Source organism: Hypanus sabinus, chromosome 9 (genome assembly GCF_030144855.1).
Source record: "Hypanus sabinus isolate sHypSab1 chromosome 9, sHypSab1.hap1, whole genome shotgun sequence".
NCBI classification, from domain to species: domain Eukaryota; kingdom Metazoa; phylum Chordata; class Chondrichthyes; order Myliobatiformes; family Dasyatidae; genus Hypanus; species Hypanus sabinus.
This window is the reverse complement of record NC_082714.1, coordinates 56,489,878-56,502,868: the sequence shown is the minus strand read 5'-3', so window position 1 is coordinate 56,502,868 and position 12,991 is coordinate 56,489,878. Positions and strand designations below refer to the sequence as shown.

Sequence of the window (12,991 nt, the reverse complement as noted above, 5' to 3'; positions counted from 1 at the left end):
TGGCTAGCCAAAATGTAATTGAATTTCATCTCCAGGGGTGCTTGAAATAGTGCTGCGGAGGAAAAAAGAATAAATATAACAGCCACTTAATTACTGAAATATTTTTAAATGATTTGTAGCGTGAATATTGAGCAGTTGACCTTTAGGCTGTTTATTTAATGGGACTGGAGGGAAGTGAATTTTGAAAGCATGTAAAACAGCAGTTGTAAGTGGAGGCACCTAAAGTGTTGTTACTAACTGATCTGATTTGACCTATTGCAGATTTGAGAACGGGTGATAACATTGAAACTTTACTTATCACCATTGCTACTTAAAGCATTGAATAAAATACTTTAGCTACTTCATTTATATGAACTAAGTTTTTGAACTGTGCTTCATAGCAATGCAGAAACATACAAGAGCCTTTGTAGAGCAAAAAGAGTTTTGTTTCTAACAACAGTAAATAAGCATTGAAATGGAATGATGCTTGTCTGATTATTAAAACAAAAATGGTGACATTTTTTGTTTATTATCCCAGAATCATGTTTTACAGCACTTCAGTAGTTAAGTCTGCATTGCAATATGCCGTACTATTTACTTTATTAGTAGAAATAGAAATTGATTTACTAATTAATAGATTGCATCTATAAGCATTGTAGATGACTGCAAATTTAAGTTTAATTATCATTCAACCATATATGTATACCCATGATTATAGCCAAACGGAAGTGTTACTCTGGCACCAGGGTGCAAAACACAGTATCAACTGTCATAGACATAATAAGGCACGTGTAGCACATATAAGATAACAATAAAATAGAGTCACTGAAACAAATATAGTCCAAGTCCCATGATATGTTGCTGCAGTCTTCAGTCGAACAGAATAAAGCGTGTCTTCTGCTGAGCAAACTCTGGGGGCAGCATGGACTCCAGCATGGATACTGTGTCACACTGCCTCCGGCACTCCAGTGGAGCTCCCAATTCCACCTCCCCAGGGTCACTGCAAACAGGACACTAGCTTGAGGCCTAGTCCTTGCTACGACTGAAGCCAGACAGTTCCTCCGCTGTTCGCCAGTAAACCAGTGAATTGGGCTTACAGTGGTATTCCTCACCACCAATGTCCAACAGGGTTTGCGATCACAAGAAAAGCAGCTAAGGTGATCACCTGCTTTTAGACTGTACACCCCTTTTGAGCATCAGTGCATTGGATACAGGCAGCATCGCAGTCCATGCCAAATCCAGCCCTTTCAGTTTCTCTGCCAACAATTGGCTCAAACTCTGAGCTGCTTTATTAAACTTGTTACCTGGTCACCTTGTGATCTTGTTGTAAATCTATTTTCTGGAATCATTGGACAGACTTGTGTCTTATCTAGATGAATAAGTTGGCTTTAAGGCAATGGAAAATTGTACGAACTAAATAAATAATACATTAAGAGACAGCAGTTGGTGAATTTGGGAAGTATCTTCTGAGAAGTACATTTGATAGACTAGGAAATTGGAAGTTCTTAAAAAGACTGCATGTGGAGTGAATCAAACACAAAGAAGAAAATGTTGGAAACATTCAATGGGTTATGGAACATAGATGGGATTTATCTGTCAGTTATCCAATATGATATCATGTTGGTGTCTGTCCTGCATACTGGTCTGACTGAATTCTCCTATATTTAATTCTACAGCAAACCCCCTCCCCACTTCCAGTTTTGCCTTCATTCAGTTCTGATGAAGGGTCTCAGCCCAAAACCTTGACAATTTACTCTTTACCATAGATGCTGCCTAGCCTGCTGAGTTCCTCCAGCATTTTGTGTGTGTTGCTTGGATTTCCTGCATCTAAAGATTTTCTTTGGTTTGCCTTCTCATTAGTTTAAATGCTACCCAACAACATGTCCACAACTACTAACCCATTCATGTTTGGAATGTGAGAGGAAACCTTGAGGAAGCACACGGTCATTGGGAGAACATACAAAGTTGTTGCAGACTGTGGTGGTAATTGAATCCTGATCACTGGTCTAATGAAACGTTAGGTTAGCCGCTACAGCTCCCTTTTTAAATTCTGATCTTTGTTCCAGCATTGTAAAAGTGAAAATACTCACCACCTAGTTCTAATTACCTACTTAACTAACTGGCTCAAAGGCTGTATTAAGAAGCCCAGACTCCATGAGCCACACAGTGGTTCTCCTGCCTCCCATTTCACTCAAACAAGTGTTGTCAAATCAGCTGAAATTAATTGGACTGAATTGAAAATTTCACGGTTAGAAAGGGCTGTGTTCCCTTTTAAAATACCTGGTTTACTACTTCACCTGAAATTGCAAGCTTCAGCAAAAAATTTCAGCCATAAATTGAACCAACGTTGCTAGCTTTGATTGTTTTGTGGCGACCCACTTTCTGTGCAGGCGAATCGGCTGACAAATAGCCCGCGCACAAGGAGAGACTTTGCTAATGCACCCCCTGATGTTGTTTCCGCCCGGAGAGGGTGGGAACTAGGGATTAAAAACCAGTGCCGCGAAGTTTGAATAAACTAGTCTCAAAACAATTTACCGACTGCGTGTCGTTGTCTCTAGCTATGTATGTAGTACATCACTACATTGATGACCCTGACGGTCCAAACAGGATTTGGACAAAAGATGATCGACTCTTCATCTGTTCACACAGTTTCACTACAACTGTCAACGTTCTGAATGCTGCAACCACGCATGTGGTTTGACCAAGCAGAAGCCCAGTTCCAGATTCAGCAGATGTCCTCTGAATCCATATGCGTTACTATTACGTGGTGAGCTCCCTTGACCAGGAGACAGCCGCCCAGGTTGTGGATTTCATACAACCACCCCCGGAAGAAGGCAAATATGAAGCATTCAAAGCACTGCTCATTGGGACCTTTGGCATCTCACAGCGTGAGCGTGGTGCCCGCCTGCTGCACCTGGACGGTTTGGGAGACAGGCCGCCGTCAGCATTAATGAACAAGATGCTGGTCCTGGCTAAGCAACTGCTCGAGGATATACATCTGCTGCTGGCCGATGCAGATTTCAGTGACCCCTGGAAGGTGGCGGCCCGGGCAGATGTGCTGTGGAAAGCCAAGAGGGAGAGTGTGGCGTCCATCGGTCAGATTACCAAGCCACACACCCAACCGCAGACCAGACCAGGCCCAGCAAGGGGGCGCAAACAAGACAGGGACAGTGAACAGTGGTGTTTCTACCACCAGCGGTGGGGCACAGAAGCCGGCCATTGTCGCCTGCCCTGCAAGGGCCAGGACCAGGGCCAGCTGCTGCTAATGGCTATGGCGGCTGGCCACCAGGACAGCCTCTTGTACGTCTGGGACAAATGGTCGGGACGCCACTTCTTGGTCGACACTGGAGCAGAAATCAGCGTCTTACCCCCAACGGGGTACAACACCCACAACAGGAAGCCAGGACCCACCTTGAGGGCCACAAATGGCAGCACAATATGGACCTACGGCACCCGCATAGTGCAGCTGCAGTTCTGCTCCAGCCGGTTCACGTGGGACTTCACACTGCCCGCGGTGGCCCAACCACTCCTGGGGGCGGACTTCTTGAGAGCTCACAGCCTGCTGGTCGACTTGCAAGGGAAAAGACTGGTACATGCCGGGACCTTCCAGATATTCTCCCTGGGTGAAGCCAAGTTGCTGGCCCCACACCTGGACACACGCTGTCAGAAAACGAATTGACCAGAATCCTGGCGGACTTTCCATCGGTTCTGGCACAGCGGTTCACAGCAGCCATACCCAGACACGGAGTACAGCACCACATCCCGATCCAGGGACCACCACTCCACGCCTGCACACGAAGGCTCCCCCCGGAAAAGCTCCGCCTGGCGAAGGAGGAGTTCAAGAGGATGGTGGAATTAGGGATTGTATGGAGGTCCGACAGCCCATGGGTCTCCCCCCTGCACACGGTGCCCAAAGCAGCCGGGGGCTGGAGACCATGCAGCGACTACCGCAGACTGAATGAGGCTACAACTCCAGACCGCTACCCCATGCCACACATACAGGACTTTGCAGCAAACCTGCACGGGGCAAGAATCTTTTCCAAAGTAGACCTCGTCCGGGGATACCATCAAATCCCGGTACACCCTGAAGACATCCCCAAAACAGCACTCATCACCCGGTTCAGCCTGTTCGAATTCCTCCGAACGCTGTTCGGCCTGAAGAATGCCGCACAGACATTCCAGCGGCTAATGGATGTGGTGGGACGCGACCTGGACTTTGCGTTCATCTATTTGGACGACATGCTCTTAGCCAGCAGTAGTCGTCAGGAGCATCTGTCCCACCTCCGCCAGCTCTACTCCCACCTGAGTGATTTTGGCCTCACGATCAACCCGGTCAAATGCCAGTTCGGTCTCGACACCATCGACTTCCTGGGCCACAGGATTACCAAAGACAGGGCAACACCTCTGCCCGCTAAGGTAGACGTGATCCGCCACTTTGCCCAGCCCAACACGGTCAAAGGCGTGCCGGAGTTCGTTGGTATGGTGAACTTCTACCACTGTTTCCTCCCCTCAGCAGCCCGTATCATGCACCCTTTGTACACTCTGATGTCTGGTTAAAGGCAAGGACATTACTTGGGACGATGAGGCCGCGGCCACTTTCGTTAAAGCCAAGGAAGCCTTGGCAGATGTTGCAATGCTGGTGCACTCCAGAACGGACGTTCCGACCGTCCTCACAGTGGACGCATCCGACACAGCAGTCGGTGTGGTGCTGGAGCAACTCATCAAGGGGCGCTGACAACCCCTGGCATTCTTCAGCAAGCACCTACGACCACCCGAACTCAAGTACAGTGCCTTCGACTGGGAGCTGTTGGCACTGTATCTGGCGATCTGGCATTTCAGGTACTTCTTAGAAGGCAGGCTGTTCACCATGTTCACGGACCACAAACCGTTGACCTTCGCGTTCACGTGTCCGATCCCTGGTCGGCTCGCTAGCAGTGACATCTGTCCTACACCACCGAGTACACGACGGACATCCAGCATGTCTGGGGAAAGGACAACGTTGTGGCAGACGCACTCTCCAGACCAGCTGTCCAGGCCCTGTCCCTGGGGGTGGACTATGCAGCATTGGCGGAGGCGCAGCAGGCAGACGACGAGATGCCCAGCTACAGGACCGCAGTTTCGGGTTTGCAGCTGCAGGACTTTCTCGTAGGCCCAGGTGAGAGGACCCTCCTGTGCGACGTGGCTACCAGCCAACCTTGCCCCATCGTCCCGGCAGCCTGGCGGCGGCAAGTTTTCAACTCCATACATGGTTTGGAACACCCATCTATCAGGGCAACCGTCCGGCTGGTCTCCAGCAAGTTCATGTGGCACGGACTTCACAAGCAGGTCAGTGAATGGGCCAGAATGTGCACGTAGTGCCAAACAGCCAAGGTGCAGCGGCACACTAAAACCCCGCCACAGCAATTCGAACCCACCCACCGGAGGTTCAACCACATTCATGTGGATATCATGGGGCCCCTACCAGTGTCACGAGGAACACAGTACCTCCTAACTATGGTAGACCGGTTCACGAGATGGCCAGAGGCAGTCCCGCTCACCGACACATCTGCCAATTCCTGTGCCCGAGCACTGATTGCAACATGAGTAGCACGCTTCAGGGTACCAGCCCACATTACCTCCGACAGAGGCGCCCAGCTCACCTCCAACCTGTGGTCGGCTGTGGCCAGCTTGTTGGGAATGCAGCTACACCACACCACTGCCTACCACCCACAGTCAAATGGACTAGTGGAACGCTTCCACCGTCACTTGAAGTCGGCTCTCATGGCCCGGCTGAGAGGACCTAACTGGGTGGACAAGCTTCCCTGGGTCCTGCTTGGACTTCGCACAGTGCCCAAAGAGGATCTGCAAGCCTTGTTGGCTGAGTTGGTGTACGGCACACCCCTGGTAGTCCCAGGAGTGTTCATACCAGCCCCAAGGGGGCAAGAGGAAGAACCCACAGCAGTCCTGGACAGACTACGCGAATGGCCCGGCAACCTGACCCCCATACCGACTTCACAGCACGGACGGACCCCGACCTATGTACCCAAAGACCTGCAGAACTGTAAGTTTGTGTTTGTACGAAGGGGCGCACACTGGGCACCACTACAGCGGCTGTACGAGGGGCTGTTCAAGGTGCTCAGGAACAACGGGTCCACGTACGTTCCGGACATGGGGGGAAAGAGGAGGTTTTCACGGTGGACCGACTCAAACCAGCCCATGTGGACTTGGTGCAGCCGGTCGAGGTTCAGGCACTGTGGTGCAGAGGCAGACGGCCAAACAGAGACTGATCCAGACTGTGGACATTGGGGGGTGTATCGCCGGTTCTGGGGGGGAGGTGGGGGTTATGTGGCGACTCATTTTCTGCGCAGGTGAACCGGCTCACAAATAGCCCACGCGTGGGAAGGGACTTTGGTAAAGCACCTCTGATGTCATTTCCGCCCAGAGAGGGGGGGAACTAGGGATTAAAAGCCAGCACCGCGAAGATTGAATAAACTAGTCTTGAAACGATTTACCGACTGCATGTTGTTGTCTCTAGCTCTGTATGTAGTACATCACTACAGTTTAAATTTAAAACTAAATATTGTGCACTTGCCCATCACTCAGAGTAGTTTAGATTTTGAATTGCTGCATTCTAAGAACTGTTATGAGAGAACCGAAATTCATTCTGATAGATTTACCTCTTTGCAGGTGAATAAGGAATTCCAACAACACACACTATACTAGATGATCTAAATGGGATTTTTCTCGTGTGACTTGTCCAATCTTTTAGAAAGAAAATAATGTAATATTATCTCCATAGGTGTATTTAGTTTTGCATAATTACAACTAGTTGTAGAGCCACTGTCATACAGCACAGAAATGGGTCCTCTAGCCTACTGAGTCAGTGCTGACCATCAGACCCTTACCACATTTTTTGTCTTGCTTACATAGGCATCCAGACACCTAAACAATATTATTATTCGATTCTTCCTACAAATACAAATTAAACTTTCATGTTTCTAAATTGCATTACTTCTGCTAAATTACGGTCTACTTACTCGACTTGGTAATATCCTTCAGTAAAACTCTTGATTCTTCCTCAAAATTTGGTTTCTCAACTTTGATGTCTCTATTTAAGTCGTCAATATAAACTCTAAACAGTTGATCCCCTAGCTGTAATCTCTTTGGCACTGGACTGATTGCAGCTTTCCAATTTAAAACTTGACCATTTATCTTGTTTCCATTCAGTTGGTGAATTCTTAATCAATGCTAATATTTACTCCTAACATCATGAGCATGGTGTATTTCAGCCCTTTGTGGTTCCTACAACATTTCAATGTTTCTTTGACTCAGCAGTTTTTTTTACTGATCTGTCCTGCCCGTTATAAATTAAAATAATACATAGAATAATCCATTCCCTTTCATAGAACTCTGCCAAATTGAATTGTTACAATTATGGTAGTTTTGCCAGTAAATAATGTATTCCAGCATTTTCTCAATGAATGATGGCATACTAATTGGCCTTTATTTTCCTATTTTCTGTCTACAACCTTAAATATGGGATTCCATTTGCAGTTTTCCAGAACCAGGAACTTTGAAAAGTTGCCACATAGCTAGTTACCTTGGCAACCAGTTTTTTTAAGACCCTTTGGATAAGGCTATCTTGAACTTGTCCACTTTAATTCCCATGTGTCCACCAGATACTTTTCACGTGATAATTGTTTAACTTCTTTCTTCTTTGCTCAGAGGTTTATTACTAATATTAGAATGCTTTTACTTGATTAAAAAACCTTTGCATTAATTGCCCTGTCTCAACATCTAAGCACCCAACATGTACTTCAGCTGCTGCCTAACTTTTTATTATCTTGTCAAAGCTTTTGCTGTCAGTATTTATGTTTCTTGTTCATTAATTGTTGTTGGATCTAAATGCTTAAAATCCTTAGCAGCACTGTAGCCATACTTAACCAAAAGGGCTATCTTAGCATAAGGTGGCAATTTGCTACGGCTCTGCCTTCAGAATGACAGTCAAGTAAGGGAAATAGATACAGGCCATGTCAACTATCCCCAGGTACTAAAGAAAGATTTTAAAATGACCACCTTACTACTTAAAAGCCTCTTGCTAACCTTGCAGCAAAAATTGTTCATTTGTCTGACCAAATGATTAGACCTGTGAGGTCTGTCTTTGATTTTATGGACAGATTATATGTCATGTTAAGTACAATCCTAGTATATACCTGTTCAACCATATTCAATTAATAATCCGGTAACTTGTACACTCAATTTCCAGTGTGCGGCAAATAAACTCCAATTAAATATTTAAACAATTGCTTGATATCTGACAAAGTTATATTTGGAATAGGGTCTTTCAAAAGATAGTCCATCTTAATTGCATAAATATCAGTTAAGAATCTGGTAGAAGCTGTTCTGAAAATTGAAAAGGCCAATAGAAAATGTTTTTGTTTCATATGGTGTCAAATTTATGATTCCATGCTTACTTGGGCTTTTCCCTGTTTCTATAACCTCCTCCAGTGCTATAACCATCACATATGATCAATTCCCTGTGCATCCCTGTTTCTTTTATCCATTTTTTTTGACAGGGAGCTGCCCATTCTTGAACGGATTGCACTCACATTTAGCAATATTTCTGGTGGGGGAGGCAGGTTTTCAATTCTGGCAGCTCCTCTCTGCATGTCCTCTCCCCACCCATTGCCAGCTGTACACTACCTCTTCAACACTGACCCAGATTTTGCCAGACTGACGTGCTAGATAATGTGAGACTGTAGGAGGGGAGCTTCAGCAAATTAAACTTGCCTTCTACTTTTAGTCTGAAAAATTGAGTATGGTTAACTAATGTTGGAGACACAAGAGTGCCAGTTTTGGAATTTGGAACAAGAAAGAAACTGCTGGAGAAACTTGACTCGCAACCTCCTAATCTCCCCTCGAGTTGGATTTGGATCACTTGCTAGCTCTTGGGTACCCCTTCCACTCACCCCTGTATGCTGGCTATGCCCCCTCTATTATTTCAGCACAGGAGAAGGGCTGTGACCTGAAATGTGACTGTCCATTTCCCTCTGCTCATGCAACCTGACTTGCTGACTTCTCCCAGTAGATTTTGTTTTTCAAACTGGTGTTGGAATCCATCATTGGAAAAGCACAGATTTCTGCCTCTGCCCCTCTTCCCCCTTCCCTCCTGTCTCCCACCCCAAACACTCCCATGTTACAACCTTTCCATTAGTGTTATTCATTGTCTCCTGCCTGTCTGTAAACGTTTGCCAGCCCTAATACCCATCACTTAATGGTAGTAAGCACAGTTTATTTACAGTCATGCTGAATAATTTACTAGCCCATACTGTAACTGAAGATCGGCCATGAGATTGACTTAAAAGAATTTGTGCAAACTCTATTTAAATTATGGGCTTACTATTATGGCAATTTTAGTTGCTCTAAAACTTGTTCTTAGATACTGCCACACATTTTTAAATAATATATCTGCTTGGTTATAATAATAGTTTTTGTTTACCTAGTTCTCCATTAGTATTAATACAGTTAATTTATGGAACAAAATATATCGGTTTTCTACTGGGCCATTTCTGGACAGATTTTGCTGCACTTTGAATTTGGGCGTGCTCAGCACCACAGATGAACTAAGGGTGTCTGATAATCACTCTCAGCTTGATGTTTCATACTGTTGACAGACACTACACAAACATCTAATTGAGTAACAGTAATTGAGATCTAACTGAAAAGATGTGGATAGAATTTCTTTGAGGATAGGGTGGTAAACAGGAAAGGGTGTATTGTTGGAAGGGACAACTTGCAGTTTGTTTCCAGGTAATTAGTAATGTGTAATATCTGCTGCACTGTCGGCTTTCAGCTGCCTTATGCCCAGACAGCTCTACTGGCTGCTTGTCAGTATTCACTCAGCTGTGAAATAGCAAAAACTAGGTCAGTACCATACCTGCTGTCCTTTAGGGATTGGCTTACTCTGACACGAATATTTTCAGTACCGTTAAAAGTAATGCTGAGCTTTGTAACTTTTTCAGTTTTGTGGTGAGCATTAATGGAGAAAAATGTTTTGAGGACAGTCATTTAAGTCCATTATAATTTTTTAAGACCTATCTGTTTCTGTAGGAAACAAGTTTGTCCACATCTGCTGAATCTTGTGTGATGTGAAATAGCATTTTATTTGCACTGTTTTGTGTCAGGTTATTGGAGACAATGGAATAAAATGGAGCTTTTCAGTATTTTTGTGAATTAGTATTATGCTAGCTTTAAGTGCTAAGAGTGTGAAGATGGTCTCTCTGAGACAGATGTTGTCATGCCCTTTTCCAGGTTATCAGAATAACAATGAATCAGATTTAAAATGTTCGATGGTAATAATATTTTTGTAGTGTACAGCATTTTTGTATAGCTTTTTTTGCTTAGGGAATCCAGAATATTGCATGTATGTAGACTCCTTTTATATATAACATGATATTCTGCATTTTTGGTGGTACTTGGATGGATATATGTGGTACTTGGATGGATATATGGCAGTACTAGATCAATAAATATTTGGAAACGATAGTAATTTCATTTTGTTGAATTTTTTTAAAAGACTGCAATCAACTCAAACTCAGGAAATCAAATCACTCAAGATGCATAGATCAAGGGAGTAGCCAGAGACTTTTTCCCAGGGCAGAAATGGCTATTATGATGGGGCATAATTTTAAGGTGACTGGAGGAAAGTATAGGGGGATATTAGAGGTATGCTTTTTTTTTACACACTGAGAGTGGTGGGGCCATGACACGCCCTTCCAGGGGCAGTGGTAGAGGCAGAAGCTCTTACAACTTAGAAAAACTACAGGACAGTACAGGCTCTTTGGCCCACAAAACTGTGCCGAACATGTCCTTACCTTAGAACTATCCAGTTTACCCATAGCCCTCTATTTTTCTAAGCTCCATGTACCTATCCAAGAGCCTCTTAAAAGACCCTATCGCTTCTGCCGCCTCCTCCTCCATCGCCACTGGCGGCCCATTCCACGCTCTCACCACTCTCTGCATTTGGGGAGAAAAAAACAAACAACAGCAACTTAACCCTGACATCTCCTTTGTACCTACTTCCAAGCACCTTAAAACTACACCCTCTCATGCAAGTCATTTTAACCCTGGGAAAAAGCCTCTGACTATCGACACAATCAATGCCTCTCATTATCTTGTACACCTCTGTCAGGTCACTTCTCATCCTCCATCGCTCCAAGGAGAAAAGGCCAAGTTTACTCAACTTATTCTCATAAGGCATGCTCCCTAATCCAGGCAACGTCCTTATAAGTCTCTTTGCACCCTTTCTATGGTTTCCACATCCTTCCTTTAGTGAGGCAACCAGAATTGAGCACAGTACTCCAAGTGGGTTCTGACCAGGGTCCTACATAGCTGCAGCATTACCTCTCAGCTCTTATTCTCAATCCCACGGTTGATGAAGGCCAATGCACCATATGCCTTCTTAACTATAGAGTCAACCTGCGTAGCAGCTTTGAGTGTCCAATGGACTCAGACCCCAAGACCCCTTTGATCCTCCACACTGCCAAAAGTCTCACGACAAATGCTATATTCTGCCATCACATTTGGCTTACCAAAATGAATCACCTCACACTTCTCTGGGTTGAACTGCATCTGCTACTTCCCAGCCCAGTTTTGCATCCTATCAATGTCTCGCTGTAACCTCTGAGAGCCCTCCACACTGTCCACAACACTCCCAACCTTTGTGTCATCAGCAAACTTACTAACCAATCCCTCCACTTCCTCATCCAGGTCATTTATAAAAATAACAAAGAGAAGGGATCCCAGAACAGATCCCTGAGGCACACCACTGGTCACTGACCTCCATGCAAAATATGACCCGTCTACAACCACTCTTTGTCTTCTGCAGGCAAGCCAGTTCTGGATCCACAAAGCAATGTCCCCTTGGATCCCATGCCTCCTTCCTTTCTCAAAAAGCCTTGCATGGGGTACCTTATCTGAAATCCATATACACTACATCTACAGCTCTACCTTCATCAATGTGTTTAGTCACATCCTCAAATAATTTAATCAGGCTCGTAAGGCACGACCTTCCTTTGCCAAAGCCATGCTGACTATTCCTAATCATATTATACCTCTCCAAATGTTCATAAATCCTGCCTCAGGATCTTCTCCATTAACTTAACAACCACTGAAGTAAGACTCACTGGCCTGTAATTTCCTGGGCTATCTCTACTCCCTTTCTGGAAAAAGGGAACAACATCTGCAACCCTCCAATCCTCCGGAACCTTTCCCATCCTCATTGATGATCCTCATTGATCATCGTCAGCAATCTCCTCCCTTGCTTCCCACTGTAGCCTGTGGTACATCCCGTTTGGTCACGGTGACTTATCCAACTTGATGCTTTCCAAAAGTTCCAGCACATCCTCTTTCTTAACATCTGCATGTTCAAGCTTTTCAGTTCACTGCAAGTCATCCTTGCAATCGCCAAGATCCTTTTCCATAGAGAATACTGAACGAAAGTATTCATTAAGTACCTCTGCTATCTCCTCAGGTTCTGTACACACTTTTCCACTGTCACACTTGATTGGTCCTATTATCTTATGTTTTAACCTCTTGCTCTTCACATATTTGTAGAATGCCTTGGGGTTTTCCTTAATCCTGTCCGCCAATGCCTTCTCATGGCCCCTTCTGGCTCTCCTAATTTCTTTCTTAAACTCTTTCCTGCTAGCTTTATAAGCTTCTAGACATCTATCATTACCTAGTTCTTTTGAACCTTTCGTAAGCTCTTCCTCTTGTCTAGATTTACAATAGCTTTTGTACACCACTGTTCCTGTACCCTACCATCCTTGCCCTGTCTCATTGGAACGTACCTGTGCAGAACCCCACACAAATATCCCTTGAACATTTGCCACATTTCTTTCTTACATTTCCCTGATGACATCCGTTCCCAATTTATGCTTCCAAGTTCCTGCCAGATAGCCTCCTATTTCCCCTTACTCCAATTAATGTTTCACTAACTGGTCTGATCCTGTCCCTCTCCAATGCTATGGTA

At 45.0% G+C, this 12,991-nt stretch overlaps 1 protein-coding gene across 7 annotated transcripts in view; it reads left to right on the top strand.

Annotated features, from left to right (window-relative positions):
* LOC132399425 (trinucleotide repeat-containing gene 6A protein-like) overlaps positions 1 to 12,991 on the top strand; it is a 162,299-nt gene that overhangs the window by 80,425 nt on the left and 68,883 nt on the right. The gene's annotated exons all lie outside the window — the stretch shown is intronic.